The following is a 25,414-nucleotide window of genomic DNA, read 5'->3' as shown; positions in this document are numbered from 1 at the left end:
CACTTACTTAGATAACTTTACAACCCTAATTAATTTATACCTTATTTTTATGATTACTTTTAAACTTTTTACTTATTATTTGAGTAGAAAACTACTACTTGCTTATTGTACTTGATGAAAAAATAATAACTAACCACAATATAAAAAAGCAGGTAGATGGATTCATTCTCTGTTTCTTGTAAAGCATTCTGCTAGTTCACATGCATATCTGTAATACATTTTCTGTCTCATGAGTTAAAGTTGATTTGAAGGACTAGACGCTGACTGAAAAAAATTGCTAGCTTAAAAACAAAAGAGTTTTCTAATGCTCAAAGTAGCTATAGCTTGTATACTGATAATCCAGTAAGCAATTAGGATTTTAAGGCAAGAAAGCATAATTACAGAGTTCAATTTCTAAAGCTACTTTATATAAAGAAGGTTTGGGTAAAAGTACAGAACCCACAGCTTTCTTTCTATAATGGGAATATGCAGTTATATTTTATACATTTACTATAGCAGTCTACAGGGTTGTTAATCTCTTTTCCTAAACAAGGAAAGTTAATGATACATAGATTATGATAACAATTAGAGTAACCTTCCTGTTTCAAGTAATATTCGACTTGTAATAAACTCTGCTGATTTCTCTTATGAGGCACATTTCAAATAATTAATATGGCTCCCTGTTGATAGTAGCTGCTATTGCTCCCAGCATTTTTCTAGCTAACAGCAGACACAGTGGAGAGGCTGTAATACACAGAGCACCTCATAATGGTAACTAAGAATATTATGCTTTCACTGGTCATGTTTCAGTGGAATACTAAAAGCACTATTATAAAAGAAATGACAGCGATTGTGCACTGCTAGCAGTCCATGTGTAATATAGCTTATTAAAAACTTCAGATTATCTTAATTATAAAAACACCTGATGTTTACCTCTGTTGCATACTTGGTTGCAAAAACATTTTTATTTTTAAGGTCTTGTGTCATTACAAATGAATTGGTTTGAAACTTTATTGATCATGTAAATGAAAATAAGAATCTTTCACTTTATATTGGTTCAAAATAACATCAGCATATAAAATAGTATTGATTTCATGTCAAACCAAGGAACATGGCTTTTACTACATATAATAATAACCACTACGCATTCATACATACATCATCTCCTTTTATGCAACCAATATCACTATAAGGATTTAAAGGTAGGTAATACATTAATACACACACATTTTTAAATCAAAGATACAAGCAGAGGAGATTAAGTAACTAACATGCAGATAGTAAACAGCAAGGCCAGTCATATTTTGACTTCAAATTTCAAGTGTTTTCATCTATATCATAATATTTTTCTCAAAGAAGGTATATTAAACCTGAAAATAATGCATATAGATTTTAGTGATTAAACTCTGACAAGTTAAACTCTGCTTTTGGGACTGTTACCTCTACATTTATAATGAAGTAAACAGTCCCTTTAAATGCCACATTTGCCTTTGTTCTTGGGATAAGCATGTAACCTCGACAGTACTCAACACAGGTACTTTAGGCAGTACAAGTTCACAGTGTGTATATCCCTGAGGGAAAATGGGGATATCAAAGAGCCAGTGGAATGGAATGGGGATTATTGATGGTCAAATTCTGAACCTGGTTTGCCACAATTTCCATTCTCTCTCCAAGGAGAAATCTAGCAAACTGCAGGATGCAGTATGGCAGGGAAAGTCACAGTGGTAGGCATTGACTGGGACTCTAAGCCTTAGAGAAAGGTGAGAAATGCAGTAATGGATTCCAATCTGGTAACTGAAATTTCTGATCTACAGAATCACAAAATCACAACTATTTTCAGATCAACTATTGATGACAAAGAGTGGAAACCAGAAGAAAAGATCTTCTACAACTAAAGATATAAAGAAGGAACCACAACGAGATGGGTAGGAGTAGGTGGAATCACGATATAGTCAAGAGCTGTACCCCTGGATGGATGACCCACAAGGGGGATGATAATTACAATTGCAGAGGTTGTCTACAAAGAGTGAGAGGTCTGAGCCCCACATTAAGCTCCCCAGCCGGGGGGTCTTGTACCAGGAAGACAAATCCCCAGAACAGTTAGTTTTGAAGGCCAGTGGGGCTTAGTGTCCAGAGAGCCAGAGGGCTGTGGGAAATAGAGACTCCACTCTTAAAGGACATACACAAAATCTCACATGCTCCAGGACCCAAGGCAGAAGCAGTAAGTTGAAAGAAGCCTGGGTCAGACCCACCAGTTGATCTTGGAGAGCCTCAAGAAGAGGCAGAAGGCAACTGAAGCTCACTGTGGAGATAAAGACACTGGTGGCAGCCATTTTGGGGAGCTCATTCTTCCACGTGGACACTAGTAGTGGTAAATGTCATTTTGGAATCTTCCCTCTAGCCTATTAGCACTGGGACCTGGTCTGCCCACCAGCTTGTTTGCACCAGTACTAGGATGCATAAGGACAAGTAACTAACTGGGTGAGGCTGCCTTAAGACCCCCTGAGTCCACAGCCATCTCAGGACATGGCCCTGTCCACCAGAGGGCCCAGGATCTGGGCCTACATACTACTGCACAAACACTAGACCTGGGACCCCCAGGTCTCTGCAGCCAGAGACCCTGGGTCCCAGCCCTGCCCATCAGCAGGTAGATACCAGCCCCAGGACCACCAAAGCCCTGCAGCCTGCTTTGTCAGGACCCAGCCAACCCACCAAAAGGCCAGCACCAGCCTTAAGATCACTTGGGCCCTGGCCCTGCCCACCAGCACCAGCTTTTTAAAAATTTATTTATTTATTTATTTATTTTGGGCTGCTTTGGGTCTTCATTGCTGTGCGTAGGCTTTCTCTAGTTGCGGTGAGCAGGGACTACTCTTTGTCGCAGTGCGCGGGCTTCTCAATGCAGTGTCTTCTCTTTGTTGCAGAGCACGGGCTCTAGGCACACGGGCTTCAGTAGTTGTGGCATGTGGGCTCAGTAGTTGTGGCTCACAGGCTCTAGAGCACAGGTTCAATAGTTGTGGCACACAGGATTAGTTGCTCCACGGCATGTGGGATCTTCCCGGACAAGGGCTTGAACTTAAGTCCCCTGCATTGGCAGGTGGATTCTTAATCACTGCACCATGAGGGAAGTCCCCCCAACACAAGCTTTGTGACACCTTGGGCTCCTCAGCCAGTGGCCCAGGATCCAGCCCAACACCAGCCTGACACCAGATTTGGGTCACCCCAAAACCCATAGCCAGCCATGTCAGGAACCGGCCCACCTACCAGCAGGCTGATAGTAGATCTGTGAACCCCAGCCCTGAAACCACCCACCCCAGAATCTGGCTCTGCCACCAGTGGGTCAGTATTAGCCCCAGGACCCTGTGGCATTCTGCAGTGAGCAGCCTCACAACCCAGCCCTGCCAACCAGCAGGTGCCAGCTTCTGCAGGGTCTGGCAACCAACTGGACCAGGGGCCAGCCACACCTACCAGGCCACCCACCGTAGTCAGCCCTCCATAACAGAAGGATCCATGCAGCCCACAAAGGGGACACCCCTAGAGTATATAGTTCTGGTGACCAGAGGGAAGTTTGCTGCTGGGATGCACAGGATGCCTCCTACAAAAGGCCACTTCCCAATGTTGGGAAATGTAACCAACCTACAAGATACATAGAAATAAAAACAGAAAATTAGGCAAAATGAGGCAACAGAGGAACATGTTGCAACAGAAGGAATAAGATAAAACCTCAGAAGAAGAACTAAGTGAAGTAGAGATAGGAAATCTACCTGATAAAGTGTTTATTTTAAGGTAATGACCATAAAGATGATCAAAGAACTCAAGAGAAGAATGGATGAACACAGTGAGAAGTTGAACAAACAGTTAGAAGATAGAAAGAAGAACTAAACACACCTGAAGAATACAATAACTTAAATAAAAAATACACTGTAAGGAATCAACAGATTAGATGATACAGAAGAACAGTCAGTGAGCTGTAAGTTATAGTAATGGAAATCACCAAAGCTGAAGTGAAAAAATAGAAAGAAATGAAGTCATTTTAAGAGGTCTCTGAGACAACTTCAAGTGTACTAACATTCTCATCACAGGAGTCTCAGAAGGAGAAGAGAGTGAGAAAGGGATAGAGAAAATATTTGAAGAAATGGTAGCTGAAAACTTCCCTAACCTGGGAAATGAAACAGACATCCATGTACAGGAAGCACAGAGACTCCCAGACAGGATCAACTGAAAGAGGATCACGCCAAGACTCATTGTAATTAAAATGACAAAAATTAAATATTAAGGGAGAATATTAAGAATTAATGCAAAATAATAGTAATAATAATAAACTCCAGTTAAAACCATAAATAACGTTCATAAAAATTTCTCTTGGACTTTATGGTGAATAATATTCAGCAAAAAAATGCAATCAGCTCAAAAAGAGCATAGGGAGGTAAAAAGCATGACAAACACATGTTTTAAAAATATGACACATTTTCCACCATATTTGACTGTCTTATACTAGTCTCACCTGGTCCTCATAACCACAGCTTTGTATATCGAAATATGTGATGTGCTCCTTTTATTTTTGTCCTTACTTTTCCAAATTAAAAAAGATACATATCTGCTTATTTTTCCTTCTGAATTTTATTGCATTTTTTTCTAAATTTTAAAGTAAAAAATCATATTGAGATTTTATTAGAATTACATTAATTCTATAAACCAATTTGGAGAATAAATTTTTTAATAGTTTGTCTTCATGTATCTTAAATGGACTGCTTTTTGTTTGAATTGCTTTTTAATAAATAGGAATAAATTTTTTTGAAGTTTTCTATATTTTGGTTATAAGAATATTTCATTGTGTAAGTATTCTATTTTCCCCATTTTGAATAAAATCTCTAAATTTTCTTGATGACTTTCATTTAACTTTTTTGACCTTTATTGTTGTAATTATTAGTTATTGAGTCTACCTTACTAGCTCCTTAGAGCTAGACACACTGATAATAATATTTTGGTGATGCCCTGTGATCTTTGTTTCTTGTAAGAAGTGTATTCCCAGATTAAGATTCATCTATATACCCTTGTATTTAATTATTTTGTGCTGCAGAATTTAAATTTTAAAGATTGAATTTATAGGACATGAATTTTAGGTGACAGAGTTTCCTGGTGTTGCTATTCACATGTCATTTTATCTTTAAGTCCCTACAAAGTAATTACCAAAGGAATAAGCATTGCTTAATGACAGATTTCATAAAAGAACTACAAAGAATTAAAAAGTGGGAGGAAAAAATGCTTCTTGGTTCATGGCTTAGGAGTCTAGAAGAATAATGGCAACAAGGTAATGGGTGGGTAGCTTATGAATTAGATTTTATTCGATTTTTAGTGTAGGTAAATGATACATTTGCATGAAGATGTCATATATATGCATTTATATATACATGTATGTACATACATACTTGTATATATGTGTACATTTATATGAAATATATACTTATATAATTTATATATCATACAATTCACCCATTTCAAATATACAATTCAATGTTTTTAGTACATTTATAGATTTGTGCAACCACTACCACAATCAATTGAGACTACTTTCATCACCATAAAAAGAAATTTGAAGCCTCTCAGCAGTCACTCCCCATTTCCTCCCAACCCACCCTAGTCCTGGGCAACCACTCATCCCCTTTCCATCTCTATAGATTTACCTGTTCTGGACATTTCACGTAATTGGAATCATACAAATATATAGTCTTCTGTGATCAGTTTCCTTCATTCAATTTAATTTTTCAAGGCTCCATAGGGTAGCATGAATCAGTACTTAATTCCTTTATGCTGCCAAATAATATTCCATTGTAAAAACATACCATATTTATTGTATCCATTAATCAGCTGATGGACTTTGGGGATAATTTCCACTTTTTGACTATTATGAATAATCCTGCTATGAACCTTCATTTAAAAGTTTTTGTGTGGACATATGTTGCATTTTTCTTGAATACACATACCTAGAAGTGGAATTGTTGGGTCGTATAGTAAACTCCATGTATAAACTTTTGTGGAAATGTCAGTCTGATTTCCAAAGAAGCTATACCATTTTACTTTTCATTAGGAATGTATGAGGGTTCCACTATCACAGAGATGTTTTTCAGGGTTTTTTGCTTGTTTGCTTGTTTGTTCATTTTAAGGTGATAGTCTAGTTAATCAGGATTGACGAGATCTGAAATAATTAATATTAAGACAATTGTGAAATCTGGGAAGGGAATAATCTCCCCAAATGAACACAGAAAAGTAAAGCATAGGGTTTGGGTCAGAAGTTGTACAGGTCATCCACATTGCAAGAGTAGAAGGAAAAAAATGATCTGGCCAAAAAAACGGAAACAAAGAAAGAGCTGCTCACATTCTGAAATGAAAATGTGTGAACTATCTATCCAGTGTCAGGTATACCAAAGATGTAGAAGATTTAAGGGTGCTGGTTAGTAGAACCCAAAAGGCCATTATGGATTTTGGAAAAGCCATTATTTTTCTATTTTCAATCTCTTTTTCAACTTTCATTTAATTTCTATTTCTTTGAGGAATTCTCTGCAATTTCTACTAAAGTTCTAATATAGTAAAGACTTGACCAGCACTAAGTACAGGAAAAGGATTTTTTTTGGTCCTCTTTCTACTGTCAATACTTTACTTGCACATCAGAGCACAGCAATACATTTTTAGAACCATAGAGTTTGGAGGGAGAAAGACATTTGATATCTTATAATCCCAAACCTACATTTTTAGAATAAGGAAGCTGACATCTTGATAAATTGGTGACTTTCAAAAGTCAAATCAAGGTGGTGGTTGTCAAGAGTGATGTCAGAGGACAGTAAGAAAGGGGATGCAGCTAGCCTGCAGAAAACTGCCCTCAACCCTCTCTTACTTCTGAAGCCTTACTTAGCAAGCAATTATTTTCAAGTTGTGTGGGCCATGAGCTTTCAGGTTGTTGAGACATTAAAAGGGTTGAAAACTATTTATTTATAAAAATATGTATATTTTTTTCGATTTGGCTCTGCCTATAAACTAAAGGCAACTTAGCCTAACAGGTAAGATCATGCCCAGGAAACAGAACTGCCAGTGTTGGTATTTGGACTCTGCCACATTTTAGCCATAGAATTATTAACCGTATAAGTTATTAGCCAGCAACTATCAAGCTGTTTAACTTCTATGTGCCTCGATTTCCTCATTTGTATAATGGGGATTACAATAGCACTGACCTCATAGAGGTGTTTTGAAAATTAGATATATGTATAGATATGTAGTAATTAGAACAGTGCATCGTATGTAGCAAAGTACTTAGAATTTTTAGCTATATTATTATTATTATGCTAAATTCATTCTTTCATTCATTAATTCACCAAACAATATTAACTGAGTGCCTCGTATGTGACAGGTGCCTTCTTAGGCGGGTGGCATACATCATACAACAAAATAAATGATAATCCACACTCTTATGTAGGGGAAGACAGATAGTGAGCGTTTAACACAGTAAATATTATATGTGTGAGATGCTGAGGGCAATGGAAACAAATTAGAACAGGCTAAAGGGGATCTGAAGTAGGAGGGGCAGGTTGCAATTTTAAATAGAGTGATCGGGAAGGCCTAATGTAATTTCTATGAATAGATTTTGAAGAGTTCAAGAAAAGGCAAGAGGTATTATCTGACTTTTATATGAAATTGTAAAAAGATAAAAGTATAGATAAGAGTCCAAATCTAATTCTATTAATTAAGAATGAAAGAACAAAATGTGCTGGTAGCAGATGCTTTTGCCTAATATTTATTTCAAATTTTACACATATTCATAGACATATTAATAATGACACCAATGACCAATGAGTAAAAGAAGACATAAATAAAATACGGTGATATGTAATTGGGAAAATGAACACAACTTTATTGCTAAAGTAAAAACACATTTTACTACCATAAAGTCCCCATTGGTTTCTCCAGTTATACTGTCTTTCAACTCAAATTTTCCTCATTTTCTATATAGTGCTGTAAACAAGTTTAATAGTTTATGGCTCTCCAGGCAGATTTCATACCTTCTTTTTGTTCGTTTCCTTTAAATTTTCAACTTCTGATTTTAATTATTTCCTCTAGAGATATGACATTTCCCCCTCCTTAAAAACAATAAAATAGATCTCACATTTTTGAACGTGGGGTTTTTAATGATATTGCCATTTTCCTTTTCCAAGCTTTAGAATGATAGCAGGTTACATCGCTGCATTTCTCTGCCCTATTATAATAATGATTCCATGTGGAATGTGGAAACCTATACTAAACTACATTGAAGAACGGCATATGGGATTTTTCTAAGTTTTTCAAATACTCTGAAAGTAAATGAGACTCCTCAAAAAAAGTTTAATTTTTTGTTGAAAATAATTTCAGCTACAAAAAAAATACCAGAGGTCAATGTGTTGGTTGTGCTGATGGAAAACTGCGTGTGCCTGACATTACAACAGCTTGCTTTTTTTGTCTTTAAATCCCAGTCTGACTATAACCATCTGGCATCCAAAAAGTCAGCTTTCAGGTGCAGATATAAACACCAATCAAAAGTAATCATCAAAGAAAAGAGTTGTAAAGTTGTCAATTTAACACCTATCTTTTCGCTCTGGTTTCCTTTTCCCCCTTCATCTTATTACTCACACTTATTTTCAGTGACTTTAGTAAAATATGAAGTAGCAGAGAAACAACTACATGCTTGACTTCTTATTGAGGATATAAAGTCATTGATGGAGGTGCAAAGGTCACTGACTGGCTTCTCTCCAGTGGATATTTCTTGCCACAAAGGAAACAAATCGAGTTATTTGGAGCAAAGGTAACTTTCTTGTGTGTGTGTGTGTGTGTAGTTCTTCCAGCAAATATTTCTTCAGTACCCACTCCCACTCTGTGACCAGTATTAACAGTACCATATGAACAAGATAATACAATGCTCCAAAGAGAGGCTTCAGCTTAGATGCAGGGTTAAGATATTGCAGTGAAGTATGATATGTACCTTGACAGAGGTGAGAGAAAAGAGTACAACAATAGCATTGAACTGAGGTAAGTGAAGTGAGGGAAGATGAGAGAAAGATGAGACTGAGGGAACAGCAATTAGTAGTCTAGTGAAAGAGTATGGCAGGCACGGGGAATCAGAAGGAATGATATGAGGGGAGGTCTGCTGATCAGATAAGTGAGAGGGCTAGGAGACAGGGACCCACAAAGGAGGGTGGGCAGAAAAGATGATTAAAAATAATGTAGGGCTTCCCTGGTGGCACAGTGGTTGAGAGTCCGCCTGCCCATGCAGGCGACACGGGTTCGTGCACTGGTCCGGGAGGATCCCACATGCCGCGGAGTGTCTGGGCCCGTGAGCCATGGCCGCTGAGCCTGTGCTCCGCAACGGGAGGGGCCACAACAGTGAGAGGCCCACATACCGCAAAAAATAAATAAATAAATAAATAAATAATAATAATGTAAAAATTCAAAAATGTACGAAAAAGGAAAGAATAAAAATTACATGTGAAGGGGAACAGAATATATCACCCCAAAGCATGCCACTCTGGCATATTGATTATTTTGAATTAAAGTTACTTGAGAAACAAATGGTATAAGAAAGACACTCTGACCCTCCTCCGTCTCCCTGAAAGCAGGAAATAAATCTCCCATGTGAAAGGTATCCTCTCTGCACAAGGAGGACAGACGGCATCATTATCCCAGATAGGGAACTCAGGGCTGAGAAAGCTGCATAAACAAGCCCTGTTACTTCTTCGCTAATTTACTACCCCAAGTCCAAACCCCTTTCTTACAATGGTCAATTCTTTGAGTCATATTTTTTTGGGCCTCCAGCACAAACAAAATCAAATCTGTTTTTCTCTTGCTAATCTTTATGTCAATTTAATTATTAGACCAGCCAAAGAATTTAGAAGGGGAAAAGGGACAAGTTTTCCACCTCTACACATGTTTATCACCCAGCTTCATCAATGGTTAATTCAGGGGCTATATTGTTTCACCGTTCTCCTCCTACGCCTCTTTCCCCATCCCAGAATAAGGGGAAGCAAATCCCAAACATCATATATTTTCATCTGTAAATTATTTGAGTATGTGTCTATAAGATATGAGTTCTTTAAAAACAACCACAATACCATTATGATACCTAAGAATTAGGAAGATACATTGTGAAATGAATTTAATGTAAAATTCAATGAAGCAATTGTCAGGAAGAAATCAGCCAGTCTGAAAGAAATGAAACCTGTTGGCCTGAAAAATACCTCATTGGTCCTAGGGCTGAAATTGTGTTGGACTGAGGAATGTTTTATATCAATGATGAATTTCAGGTGCTCACAGATATAGAGGGGACTCTATCTTATAAGCCATACAAATGCTTTCCTTTCTTTCACAAGCGTGAAAAACAGACTTGGTAGTTAAAATGATAAACACTGAATTTTGGATGCATCACTTCAAAATTATTCCTTGAAGTCTCAGAAACCTATTGTAGCAAGCCTTACAAAAATAAACTAGAAACAGAATAGAAAAAGAAAAATAAATCAGAGCATTTATCTTTCCTGAATGTCTAGTTTTTATAATTCTTCAAAAATAAACAGGAATGAACACTTTGGAAACTGAAGATCATAGTAATAAAAATAGTTATTTTTTAATTTTCTAAGAGACTAATACTAAGAAGCACCATGTGAGGTAAATATTGCTTCCCATTTTAAAAATGCAGTAACCAAAGCTTTATAAGGTTAAGTGGATTTTCAGAGGTTACACAACAGTGTGTGTAGGAATCAGGTTTCAAGTCCAGAGACCATGTTCTTACTATGTAGCTTACTGCCTCCACACCCTATAAATAGACCTACGAGGGTGGAGAGAGGCAAATATACTAAATTTCTGAAACATTAGAAATTCTTAGTCCTTTTCCAGGCTAACCTAAAATTAAGTGTTTACATTAATAAAAGACTAAATCACAGAACAATCAGGACTCTAAAATCACTTTTCTCAAACAATGAGCAAAACACTATGTTCTACTTAACCCTAGGTTAACTATATTAGCCTTCCCCGGACATTTGTTTTTAATTTTAGTGGAGGTCTTAAAAATGGTAGGGGTCAGTAATACAGATTTCCTTGAATCATTGTGATTCCAAAAGCTGGAAAAAAGAAAAAAGACACTTGAAGCAGTCCTCCTCCCCACATGCACACTCACATCTTTCCTATTGTTTATCATCATTGTACTAAGCCCATGTTTTGCATACAGTAGAATAAGGAGAAAGTATTTTACTATTGAGGTAGTTAATATTCAGGCCTATTCCACTGAAGGTGTGTATTCAGGGTGAGGAGCTGTGAAAAGCTAGTTTAGAAAAAACACAGGTGAACCTAATGAGCAGAACTGTGATGTTAGCATGAACACAGGGGTCCATAACTTCAGTTGGTCAATTAGCACAGGACATACAAGAGGCTGTTCCTAAGCCTCCTTCTCTTCCAGAGCAATTCTGATTTGGGAATTATACCTTCCTCAGATATTTTGCTTATAGCTTATGGTAGATAGAACACTGGTCCTTCCTAATCCTCAGGATCTGTAAATATGTTATTTTATATGGCAGGAGGGACTTTGCAGATGTGATTATGGTTGAGATGGGGAGATTATCCTTATGACAGTAGTTCTTGAAAGTCGAAAAGGGAGGCAGAAGAGTAAGTCAGAGTGGTGCAACGTGAGAAACACTACATAAGCTATTGCTGGCTTTGAAGATGGAGGAAGGGGACCAGAACCAAGGAATTGGGGCTGCTTCTAGAACTAAAAAAGACAAAGATCCTTTCCAGAGTCTACATAAAGAACTACTTTTAGCCTAATAAGACCTGTGTTGAACTTCTGTCTTAGAGAAATATAAAGTAATAAATTAGCATTGTTTAACCCTCTAAGTTTGCGGTACTTTGTTCCAGCAGTGATAGAAAACTAAGACACGATATAATAACTGGTATTTATTTTAATTCTAAAAATATCCTTTTCATATTAAATATACTAATTATTTGAACAGCTAATACATGGATATGGTATATATTCAACTGGGACAAAATGAAAGCCTCTAATCAACCTGATGGCTATCCACAGGCAATCTCTCTTTCTGGTACCTTGTGTACATTTCTGGAGTTATTCTAAACCCTTATAACACACACATATACACATACTCCACCATATATTTATTTATTTGAATTGCTGCCATATTAAAACACACTGATATTCTGCATTTTGTCAAGACTGCTCTAGAAGACAGTTCTAGAGCTTCAACGTTTAACCACATCTTTCTAATACATACGAATTCTTGCATACATTATTAAGAATGTATCATCACCTAAAATATCACCAGTGACAGATAGTTCTTTTAATCAGAAAGAGGAGATTACTTCACAAGGCAATGTAATAACTTGATGACTGCAACTAAATGATAAGCATAAAACACAACTATATATAATGAGATAGACAAAACAAAAATCAAAGAGATAGAATAGCTTCCTTAGAAATCATCTAGCCCAACTGCTGTAATTTACAGGGGGAAATAGGCCTAGACAAGGTATAGGACTCACGTAAAGTCACCCTCTAGCTAAGGGCAAGAGGCAGACATAGCATAATAGTTATATAACCCCTAGTTATGTGTTCTTTCCTTTATACTACCCTATCTCTTTATTTTTTTTAATTAGGATTTTTTTAGAACATTTAAAAATTCATAGCAAAATTAAGGAGGTACAGATTTCCCATGTATCCTGTCCCCACAAAGGTATAGATAGCCATTATCAATATCCCCGACCACAGTGGTACATTTATTACAATTGATGAACTGACACTGACACATCATAATCACCTAAAGTCCACATAGTATTAGGGCTCATTCTTGGTGTTGTATAGTCAATGGATTTGGACAAATGTATAATGACAACTGTCCATGATTATGATATCATATGAGTATTTTCACTGCCCTAAAAATTCTCTGTGCTTTGCCTATTCATCCTCTCTCCTCCTTTATTTCTCTTATTTTTATGACAGAAAATGTAGAAAGTATAGAAACTTTGTTGGCTAACGATTAGGGCTAGGAATGCTGCGTTACAGGAAAATAAAAGTTTTGTATAAAAGGAAGATTTAGAGTTTATCCACTGTTATGAAATTACCTAGGTCACAGATTTACTGTGAGAATGAAATCAATAGTGACATAAAGATTACTAGTGTCTAGTACAGAATCAAGCTTCATTAAATAAGTTTAGTTCCTACCCCTTTAATAAATATTTCCTTTCAGGTTATTTTATTGCTGTGTTGTGCATTTCTGACATCTTATTCATCAGTAAACAAAAATGATAAGTATAAGTAATGAAAAATAACTTATTTTTTAAAAGTTTTTTTAATATCTAATTTTGGGGAGGAGTAAATTAACACATGAGAATTTTGGATCAAGCTGGAATCATTCCTTGTCATGTTTTCCAATACTCAGAATCTAATTGTGTAGTGGGATATTAAAATGTGGGCAAGCTTGGTTACTGATTCAAAGTTTCTGTTATGTATCAGCTGCATTTCTTATTAATATTCAGATACTTTGTGGTATTTTAAGAATATAGCAGATATTCTGTGCAGGATTGTGATAATGAAGTATATCTGATCTTCCTGATGATATATCTTTGTTCAAGAATGGGTCATTCTAAAATTGTAAATTTTTAAAATAAATTACCAAATGTTAGTTTTATAGCAGTTCTTGATCATCGAACTTGCAAAGACTGAGTAAAATAACTCTTTAACACAAATAATGGCAAAAGAGAAAGAAACTGTGTATGAGCTTTCATTAATTTCCTTAATTACTCATTTATTCATTAGGACAATATTTAATGAGTGCCTACTATTTACTGGTACCAACTACTGGAAATAAGCAAGTAAACTGTTAACTCTTGGAAGCTATAATCAGAGATACAAAATTATGGGATTTAATTGAAAAATCCACTTATTAAGGTAAAGGGAGCCCAGTAAATATGTATGTGACTCAGAGTAGGTGTTCAATAAATACTTATTAGTTTTGCCTATAAGAAAGGCAAAAATAACCTTTATTACTGAGAAATAAAATCTCCTTGGGTGACTCAGGAAAGACTGGCAGAGGACCAGCATCAGGCGCATACTGTGACTCTGTAAGACTGAAGTTGTCATGTTCACTCTCCTAATTCTCTTGTGATATTTGGAAATATGATTCACCATATTATAAAGTGCTTTTTAAGAGAAAGAAAAAGATGAGGTGTTTTCCATGGTATCTGATTTATAGCAAAAAATACATAAAGGGCATAGTCTATTAATTTACTGAATCCACGTTTTTACTTATAATTAAATTCACCTATCAAAACTTAATGTCAAAAGAAGATACCAATTATTTAACCTTTTCAACATGCAGCCTAGATATCAAATTCCAGGAAAATAAAAAGGGTGAAGTAGGCTTTATACTCATTTTCAGTTATGAAAATTTATATAATATTAAAAAATGTATATTCTCCAGAAACTACGTGCGATGTGGGAAAATGTGAATAGCAATTTTGTGTGTGTATTTATATTTATATATTTATAGTCACATGAACACACACACATACACATCTTGAATACCCTCAAATTATTCTAGGATTTCTTAAACTTGTTTTAACATTTGCTACAATTTTGTAAATATTAAAACTGAAACATCCTTTCACTTCTCTAATCTGTCTTCATTGGAAGAGTAAGCGAACTGAACACATTTATAGCAAAGACTTTACATAGGTCAATCCAGGTATAAAACTCCATGAAGAGTTGGAAGCATAACAACTCCAGTTTCCATGTATTCTCTGGCATCCTAGGACTCACTCAAATGTCTTAGTCACTGTAAGAATTCAGTGTATTTCTGTGAAAATTCACATCGATGACATAAAAATTAAGATGAATGTTAAAATTGCTACACTTCAAATTATAAATAAGGTAAATAGTAAAACTCTGTGAAAATTTCTTTCATAAATGGAAATAAATTCACAGTGCCACTAATTTTGTTTGAGAAATGTTACAAATTTTATAACTATTCAATTCTCTCAGCCTGTCCATTTCTACCAGAAAAGATTCATGCGATTCTTGAAGAGGTCTTTACCAAATGAGATGCACAGTAATTCCCTAGTACAGACTTTAACCCAATGCATTTATGTAGATTAAAAAAAAAAATACTCTTCTAATGTACTTTTATCAATTTTATTTTCCCCCTTATTAAGTAGGTGGCAATTACATCATTATGATAAACTGTGAAAAAATGGATAAATTGGCACTATATTTATATTATTTATCTCTATTTAATGGAACTGAAAATAGTTAATGTCATAAAGGAAAGATTGGAATTACGTGCTTAGGATAAAGGGTTACGGTGCCTGAAAAGCGATATTAGAATTACTTCAAAGGAGAACTAGCAAATGAAAATCCGCTTCTAGAACCACAGAAGCAAGCAGCAAGAAGAAAAGTATAGACCAGGGTCTTCACAACAAAGAGGTTTGTTCCCTAGAGTACAGAGCTAAGAAGCTGGCCTGCTGTGTTTATACTTTTAAAGTTCCGCTTTAAAGACTATCCTAGCATGCTAAGAAAAGCATAACATGTTAAATTTTCTTGTCCTCCCTGATGATAGATCAGAAAATATCCAGTAACACTAATCCACAAAGAAGAATGGTAAAGCATGTCAAATGTACCTGAGGAAAAATTCATAGGTGGATGGCAACAAAATGCTAACACCTTGCCCTTAGCCCCACCCCCAAGGAAGGGTCCAGAATATTAAAAGTAGCAGCCTGGATTTGACTGGATAAATGTTATCAGTGGAGAAGTGTGACAACATAGATCTCAAAGTAAAAGCTACTAATCAGGTGTTATTCTCAAATGATGCCCATCAGGCATTTTTCCTCTCAGCTTCTGAGTCAGTAAATCTTAGAGAAGGCATATCTATAGGAGAATTAGAATGAGACCTTTGGATACTAGAGTATAATAAACTAAATATACCGAAACTTATTTAAAGGAGGAGTAGAAAAATTCAAATATATTAATTACAGGTCCAGTGTTCAAAGTTCTTTATATGTAAAATGATATAGTTAGGCAAGATAATGAAGAATCAGGCTTCCCTGGTGGCGCAGTGGTTGAGAGTCCAACTGCCGATGCAGGGGACATGGGTTCATGTCCCGGTCCGGGAAGATCCCACATGCTGCGGAGCGGCTGGGCCCATGAGCCATGGCCGCTGAGCCTGCGCGTCCGGAGCCTGTGCTCCGCAACGGGAGAGGTCACAACAGTGAGAGGCTCGCGTACGGCAAAAAAAAAAAAAAAAAAAAAAGATAATGAAGAATCAGAGGAGATTTTTTTTTTACAAGAATATATATGAGGTTTGTTTATGAAATTAACTTTTTTTTCCAAAGAAAAGAGAAAGGGAGATGCTTATTTCCCCCACAATTAGGTTCGAATCTCTTCTCCCTTTTCATCAATCCATGCGATCTGTGAGAGGATCTATCATGAAGAAAGCTCAGCAGGACCTGCCAGATTATTCAGTTAGTTGACAGAGATCAATCAATATACACCCCAAAAGACCTGAATTCAGAAAATTCCATGCAAAAGGTATTGCATGCATAAGGCTTACAAAAGTGGGATCAGAGTTACCCAAGCATAATAAGACCAGATTTTCACATCGAGAATAAAAGGATATGGATATTCTTCCAGGATGACGACAGTGAATTTTACCACCTAATTCTTTCAATAAACTCTAAAATATCTCATTGTATAGAACGAAACTGCCTGTAGTGAAATTCTGACAACTCCCTTCTGTGTGCTAAAATGCTGTCAGCTGAAAAATCTGAACTCTTTGTGCAAATTGTTCATTTTTGACAGATTTATCCTAGTTTTACTTTTGCAGTCTTAATCAAAGGAATTTGGAAAAGTTAGAATTTAGCTTTACACTCAAAGAATAGGAAACACTATTAGCATAATTTGGAGGTACTAGGCATTTATATTATAGTTATCTATGAAAAGTATAAGCTGTCATAAAAGTGAAAATATTTATAAATAGTATAGAGTTTGATTGATTTTAAGATACTGTATATTTTAATAGAAATATCTTTTTCTTAGTTATGCCACATTATTTCATAGTTTTATGTTTTCCTCTTTAAGAGACAGATATATTATTTTCATATTTCTAAAAAGGTCATCGTACTTCATTATTGCAACTTAATGTATGATTAAATGAATCTCTCAGCTCCTATTATGTCTCAATTTTGGTGAAAATTTTGCATATTATAGTCTTATTTTTTTCCTTCAGACTTCAAGGAAACACCATCTGATAGATATTTTAGCTTTCCTCAAGTGATCTGAAAGTGTTAATTCTTATTCATAAAGGATTTTAAGATTTATATTGGGGGAAACAAGCAAAGAAGTAATAAACATAACTCCAAGGACATGCTTATAAAAAAAAAAAAAACACCTCTACTAGTGTAAATTTAGATGATTTTTTTTGTTGTGTGGAATTGTATGTCTGTTTTTATTGTTGTTCAGCATCCCTTTGTTTCAGGATATATATAGCATTCAATATTAATCCTGCTCTAAATACACTGGGTAGGGCTCACCCTTTCCAGTATCCTCTAAAATCTGAGAGGTGAGTTCATCACCCAGGTTTGGTCACTCAGAGGGTTCTATCAAATATATCAGAAGACCCTATCAGAATTTTCCCTGGAACTTGCTAATGCTAATAGAGAGAAGGAATGCTCTTTCTCTGAGAACCTGAGCTCCATGAAAAACATAGGCTTGAAGATGCTGGTGATCATTTTGTTACCATGTGGAAGAAGTATATCTGAAACAGGAGCCAATCAGAAGCAAGCTGAGTTTAGGGACTGAGTGAGATAGAACCTTGATAACAGAAATGAACACCTCCTTTTTAGATCTGAAGCAAGCCTCTCTGTTTGTAAGTCTAGTTACCTGAGACATCAAATGCCTTCTTTTAGCTTTAGCCAATTTGAGTTGAGTTTTTCTTACCTTAAAACAAAAGCATTTTGTGTGTGTAGACATATACCTGTATGTCTAGGAAGCAGAAGTATTTTCTTCCTTTAATAAGTGCACTCTATAAAAGGAAGCTAATCACTTCAGCTTTTTTCCCTTGACCATTCAAAAACTTGCTAACATACTTTCAGTTCAGTTAATTCAGCCACATATAACTCAACTAACACATCTTAATATATCACTTTTTTGAATGTGAATATTTGGAGGGCTAATATATAATTCTTTAAAAATTACTCATTATCAAAGTCCCTAAAATGCTTATTAACTAGGAATAAACCTTAGAAATTTTAGACAGCAGTATCTACAAAAAATAGAGAAACTTGCTAAATCACTTCATATGTTGGTGAGGGAAAAGCATGAAATCATTAAACCATTAAGGAGAATATTCAGCTCTGGAAATTAACTATGTCAATATCCAACATGTTTGAAGTACTTTTATATCTTGAAAATGCTTTTTAGGGACACTAGGCATCAATCAAGATTCTTAGCAAATCCTACTATGAGCTGCTTGTATTACATAGGAATGCTAGACTTGTCACTGTACTCTCCTTTAGTATAGAATGAACAATTGATGCCTTATACCATAAGACCATGACGCATCATAATATTTTTACTTTTCTCTTTTTGTATTTCACTGGTACAGTGATTTAGAATGTGATAGTCCAAGGTTCTACTTGTAACGAAAAGTTATGGTTTCAATAAAAGAATGATGCTTTTTTCACTTTATTCTGCTATCCAACATCTTATTTTCATGAGATGAATGTAAGATTCTATCAAAAAAATAAAAGCTAGAGAATGAATAGAATTCAAATAATCTCAATCTAATTGAAAATTTGTTCCATGTTATGTGTATAAACCATTGTGTCTTATCATTAATATTTTACATCAGGTGCTAGTGCTGTACTCAAATAGCCTTGATGTTCTAAGTGCTCATAGAAATGTTATCTCAAGAAGAAAAAGCATATAAACCTTCCAAAAGCCATTATCCATGGCCTCCACTTTAGTGATGGCTTTACCAAGTACCCATCACTAACCTCATTTCTAAAAATAAGCATACTTTCAAGTAGATTATCTGCGCAGAAGAGCACAAGGTCTTACCTACAACTGCAAAACCAGAAAAGCAATGTTGAATACTGATGGGCTGAGTCATCTGCCACTGAACATCAAAGGTGACACTGTGCTAACTCCATGGAAGGTTTGAGGCTAGTGGACCATCTCAACTATCTTTTCAACTTGATCAAATTGACAGTTAACCGTGTAGGACAGCAGTCCTATAAGCCAGGTATGAAGGAGGACATCAGTACTAGAACATGGCTGAGGAAATAAAAGCTGGTCACAAAAAAACAATTTGACTTATCTGACATATAGTGTACTATTAAAGGAAAAAATTAAGTGGTTATTCCAGAATATTATTGTCACGTTATGTAGAAAATATTATACACATGGAGGGACGATTTTCATTAAAATCCTCCTTAGAATTATGCTCTAGAGGAGTTTAGTCCAAACTGTGCTGTTCATGATAACCCATTAAAAGAAATTACATTATTAGAAGATGACGAAAGATGTTTGAACAATATCTTTGGTTATATTTTAGGATAACTCCAGGGGAACGTCTCGATTTTGCAGGGTTACTTATCAAAACAACACGAAGGGTTTCTAGTTCTATCTTGAACCTCTGTTTTCATTATCTCAGCTCTGAGCCAATTATTTTCAATATACCGATGGCCAGATAATATCTTTTTGTGGCCATACCTGAAGTTATCTCAGTTGAGGTTGGAAAGTTTATGAATAGTATCCTTATCTGAATGCCACTCTTCTTATCAAGAAACAGCCAAAATGATGGTGCAGACAAGAAAGGATCCCATACAGCAGAATGAAAATAACATGAAATAATATGAAATAATTAGCTAACGAATTGTGACAAATTGCTCAGTCTTCAAAGTGTCACTCAGTATCCCCAAACAACAATCCTTCCTGCTGCATCCCATGGTGATAGCTTACATCTTGCTTCAACTGTACTCACTAAGGAAATCTTAAAAAACAAATACATATATGTATGTGTGTATGTGTGCATTTTTTTTTGCTGTTTTTGTTCTACTTCTTTGCTCACTGTTACTAAATAGTTAAGAAGGTTAATCTTTGCTAGACCTTATTTACAATGCGAAATGAGATCGGCTTCACTAACTCTAATCAAAGTCACGTATCCCAGAACACATGAGTTTCAGTAGTGAGGCAGTATAGTACCATGGTTAAGAACACAGGTTTTAGAGACATAAGATCTGTGGGTACTCATACAGTTACATCACTCATGGATTCTGTGGCTTTGAGAATATTCATCTCTTAGTGTCCATCTCACCTGTAAAAAGCAAACAATAGCATTCCCATTTCACAGGATTGTGGTGAGGGCAAAAGAAATAATAAATATGAAGCAGCGTGCCTGCCACATATTAAATGTGCCTGAACATTAAAGTTTTGTCATTATAACTGTTTGCATCATCACTATCTCACACTTGTTTCCTCTGAGACAAATGAGACAGTATCAGCACTGTTCATCAAACCCCTTTGAGCAGGGGCTATATTACCAATAGCTTGGTGATTAGGAGATGGCATTAGAGGTGAGATTCTTAGCTGAAGATCAAAGTATTGTCTTTAATTGAGGAACCCTGGGAAGGCTGGTTAGCCTCTTGGAGATTCCATTTCCCCATCTGGAACATAGGGATAGTTAAAGATATTTCATAAAGCATGGGTCAGCCAACTACAGCCTGTAGACCAAATCTAACCCATGCTCTGATGCTGCATGGCCTGTGATCTAAGAATTGTTTCTCAATTCTTAAAAGATTAGAAGAACAAAAAAAGAAGTAGAAGGAAAACGAGGAAAGAAGAAGAAAAGGAGGCGGAAGAGCATCACTAGCCGCGCTGTAGGTCATATGTAGTCTGCAAAATCTAAAATATTTATCATCCAGTCTTTTTTTTTTTTTGCGCTATGCGGGCCTCTCACTGTTGTGGCCTCTCCCGTTGCGGAGCACAGGCTCTCGACGCGCAGGCTCAGCGGCCACGGCTCACGGGCCCAGCCGCTCCGCGGCATGTGGGATCTTCCCGGACCTGGGCACGAACCCGTGTCCCCTGCATCGGCAGGCGGACTCTCAACCGCTGCGCCACCAGGGAAGCCCTATCATCTAGTCTTTTAAAGAAAAATTTTGCTGATCTCTGTCTTTGAATTACTGTGAATATTAAAGGAGCCAATATATAAGTAAACGCTAAGCAGAGGAGTTGGCATAATTATAGTTAATATTCCTGCTACTAACCTAAGCCTTCTTCTAAAAGCCATATTAAAGGAAGCAGTAATACTTCTTGTGTCACCTCTGACTTCTGATGTGAAAATATCTGATATTCCAAACTCATTAGAAAGAATTTTCCAACAGGGTTCTTCTTTCTCTGGTTAAAGAAATATGCTAAATAAGGCAGAGACAGATTACGATATTATGCTTGCAAGGAATTATTTGGCAAATATAGTTTAGATCATTTTGGTTCATGCAGCTGCATTTAACAGGAGTAAGTCCTACATCAAAGATTTCCATTCAGACACACACCCACAAAGTATTGTGGGTGCTGCTTTGCGTGTACCTACTGTTGGCTCAGTTTTATCATAAGGGACATTAACAAACTATTGAACTCAGAAATGATAAAAGTTCCCACTGTGATTTGAGCTCTGAGAAGTTTTTAAACCTAGCAATTGTTGACTGTCCCTCTTGCTATCTTATTACTAATCAGTACAACACAATGGGAGTTAGCTGCTTCAGAAAATGCATTCTCCTGATTTTTGTCCATAAGGTGCAAAATATGAATAATAAAGACTGCGATACATTTTCTAAACATCCCTTGATCATTCTAACTCTTCCACTTGTCAAATGTAATAGAAGGCTATGCCTTCCTATACTGAGAGATGGATGTGATCCAGTGATTTTTCTGAAGTCACAAACTAAGTCCACAAGAGGTGGGTGAGGAAATAAAATAGCTAACAAAAATGACAACACATTAATTATTTCACATTTATAATGACATGGCTTCTGATATGCAAGTTGAACATGAAGGAGAAAATTAATCTATCCATTTGGAATTGAGAATTCATATATATATGGTCAAATTTAATCTAAAAAAGAATATGTGTTTTGGGTTTTTTCCCCCAATAGCATGAATATTTGGTTAAATAGTCAGACTTTTTCTTGGTTTATCAATTGGTTTGTGTAATGATAAACTGTTATAAAAGATAATATAAAAATGAGGATAATGATAACGTTGATGATATTTGTTGAATATTTAACTCGGTGCTAAATTCTCTGTTAAGGATTTTATAAACACATTTTTACACTTACAACAGATCCATGAGGTAATTGCTCTAGTCATCACTGTTTAACAAATGAGGAAACTAAGTCTCAGTTTAAACATGTTTTTCCCCCATATAATCTGCCTCAAATTTGTGGTAATTTCAGAGAAAATATGACCCTCAAATTAAAACTAAGGACTTTAATTTAGAAATACCCTTTTGTAGGGTACTTAATTTCCATATTGGTCTAAAATTAAACAACTGATATTTTGAAACATTCTTCATCATGCATCATAGAGTCTGAATATCGTTCTTAGATATCAGAGTTCTAACCAAAATTCTGATTTTCTTATGTTATAAATTTACATTGCTTAACTTCTCTGTGAATGAAAAGCTATCAGAAAACTGAAAGAAGGAAAGTATTACCAAATTTCATTTGAATTGGTCATGTAAGGAAAAAAGACAAGAACTTCAGAGAAATCCTTTTAATTCTTTGGATAAGCAAAGGGATGCTGTGTTTGAGAAGAAAAGGTAAAGCCAGCCAGAGAGAAGAAAAAAGAAAACCGAAAGTTGTAAGTGCTGACCTTTAAAAATTCTAAAGAATAGGGGAAAACAACTCCACCACAAAATCAAATTGTTCAATTATAAAACCCAAAATACCAGAAGGGGTGCAAACTGCTTTCTTTTTTCCTTTTGAAATCTGTTTCTACTTTGTTAGAATGAAATCCATTAATGTTTAAACTATTCTAAGGAAAAAATTTAAATCATATCTGGTAAATAACTGACAATGAACTAAAACAAACACACGAAAAAGGAGAGACATTTAGATTTAGCACGGAAAAACAGAGGTAAAAGAGAAATCAGTAAAGCCTTTTTTCATCATAATAGATTTCATCAAGTGTTATTATTACAACAAACACCTCTTTTATTAATTCATTAACAAATGTTTATTAAATCCACATGATGTGTCACACCTGTGATTCTCTAGCCCATCTCCCTCGGAATCACCATCAGAGCATTTTCAAATTTCATAAGAGCTCTGATTGCAGTTTCTGATTTGATCCCTTTATCTTTAAGCCAGGGTGAGATGGCCTTTCCATCTCCACCAAGAGTTTACTCTGGTAATGAGACACAGACATTGATGAGAGGAGTATGTCCCTCAGAAACGTTAGGGTGGAAAAAAATTGTCTCCTGTGAAGTATGTATGATGAGGATTTGAAATGATTATGGCATTAAGAACCTGCCCTAAAAGATCCCTTTCTAAGAGACAGGCATGTATACAAACAGTAAGTTTACAATGTGTTAAGTTCCATAACAGGTACAACAGCAATTAAAATAGGAAACAAGCATTTCTGTTTTGGGAGAAACCATCACAGAGGACATAATGTTTTAGATGGCTCTTAAGTAAGAGGACCATACATCCCTGTTGACACCTATTTGCACGCTTCCCATCTGGTTAGCTTTCCTTTTTACTTGTGTCCCAATTTGGGTGATAAATTCTATGATCATCCGAATCTCAAAAGATACAGAGGAGTTTGCTCCTATAGTGAGGAAAGAGAGGCAGCATCAAGGTAGCCGCATGTGGGGAGGTTCATTTGCATGAAATAGCACAGGGACACAACAGTCCATTGTACCAAGTAAGGAGTAAGAAGTGGGATATGGGATAAGAGATGTAAGCAGGAGCAGATTCTGGATATATTTTCCAACATGGTCACAGAATAATCTTTTGGGGGAGTGAAATAAAAAATTATCCTTTTCTGCAAAGGATCTTTGGTTTCTGTCTGAACTTACTATACTTCTAAGAAACAATGGAAACCCCCATGAATAGCTGAAAAGTGTTCCTTTGAAGAGATTACTTGATAAGCTGGAAAAGTGACTCATTTATTGTGAGTAGCTGAAAAGTATTCATTTCCAGATGGTAGTTGATAAGCTGGAAAAGTGACTCATTTTCTTTATGTTTCTATATTTTATTTTCAAAATTTGCATAATATATGTACTCCCTAGCCATAGTTAAACAGAGATGAGTTCAAATGATTTCTCCAAGGTCACATATAAACTGAAAAGAATGAAACTCAAGAATTCTAATCAGTACTTGCTCTCTAATCGTTCTTGATCTAATCTTTTTTTAATCTACATTGAGCTCAAACTGATTTTTTTCATTTTTAGAAAATAGCTATTATTGTTTCTGTTTGATATACAGAAAAATCCAATGAATAAGCTCTTCAATTTCTCGTCAGTGACCTGACATAAAACCATTCATGTAAAATGCATTTATTGCATAGGAATTTTTTGAGTTGCTTAGGCATAAAAAGAGGTTAAGAGATAAGAAGTTATTCATGTGGAAGTAATTGTGAATGCAACAGAGATGAGTGACTTTCTTTAGAATAATTTGCAGTTAAGATCTATGCTCAAAATGGTCATTAGTTCACAAGCAAACATGACAGAAACTGAAAGAGTCATCACCTAATAGTTTTCCTCATTTAGGTTCCACGACTTACAAATGAACAAGTGCCTCTTAAACTCTGTTACCTTATTCTTTAAGTCAGTCAATCATCACCAAGTGCATTTGAGTTCCTCTTCACTAAGAATATCTCCATAGGCAAGTGAACAATCACTTGTCTTTCCAGGAACCTCAATAACAGGAAGCTTTCATTTGTTTCAAATTGGAAGAAATAGACAACTACAAATGAATCATGGCTATTCAGCTTTACATTGTCTCTTAAACTGAATTCATGGGAAAACATCACACTCACTATTTAAGAAGAGACAGGTGTTCTCTTTCTTAGATTAATTGATTTTAAAACCAACCAATTTGGTCTTTTCAGAAAGTATTACAAGAAGAAATTTCCATCCTGTTTAGAATATGCTAATAAAGGGCATCACAAAGGTGTGAAATCCTACAGTGGAAAAATACTAAAGACAGCATGCTGTAATAATTCATCCACTTACATCCTTACCTTTGTGAGGATAAAATTACCCTCGGCTAATGTTCAGGTGACAATGAATCCACCCCTACCCCCCAATGGTAAACAAACTTATAAGCAGGAAAAATGGCTAAATGACATTTTGTGTGAGTACTG

General features: G+C 35.7%; 1 protein-coding gene across 1 annotated transcript in view; it reads right to left on the bottom strand.

Annotated features, from left to right (window-relative positions):
* Positions 1-25,414, bottom strand: part of LOC111169173 (adhesion G protein-coupled receptor L3) — a 192,678-nt gene that overhangs the window by 137,335 nt on the left and 29,929 nt on the right. The gene's annotated exons all lie outside the window — the stretch shown is intronic.

This window comes from Delphinapterus leucas, chromosome 5, assembly GCF_059928025.1.
Source record: "Delphinapterus leucas isolate spDelLeu-1000000601 "Yukka" chromosome 5, BTC_Dleu_Yukka2, whole genome shotgun sequence".
NCBI lineage: Eukaryota > Metazoa > Chordata > Mammalia > Artiodactyla > Monodontidae > Delphinapterus > Delphinapterus leucas.
This window is presented reverse-complemented; position numbering and strand designations above follow the sequence as displayed.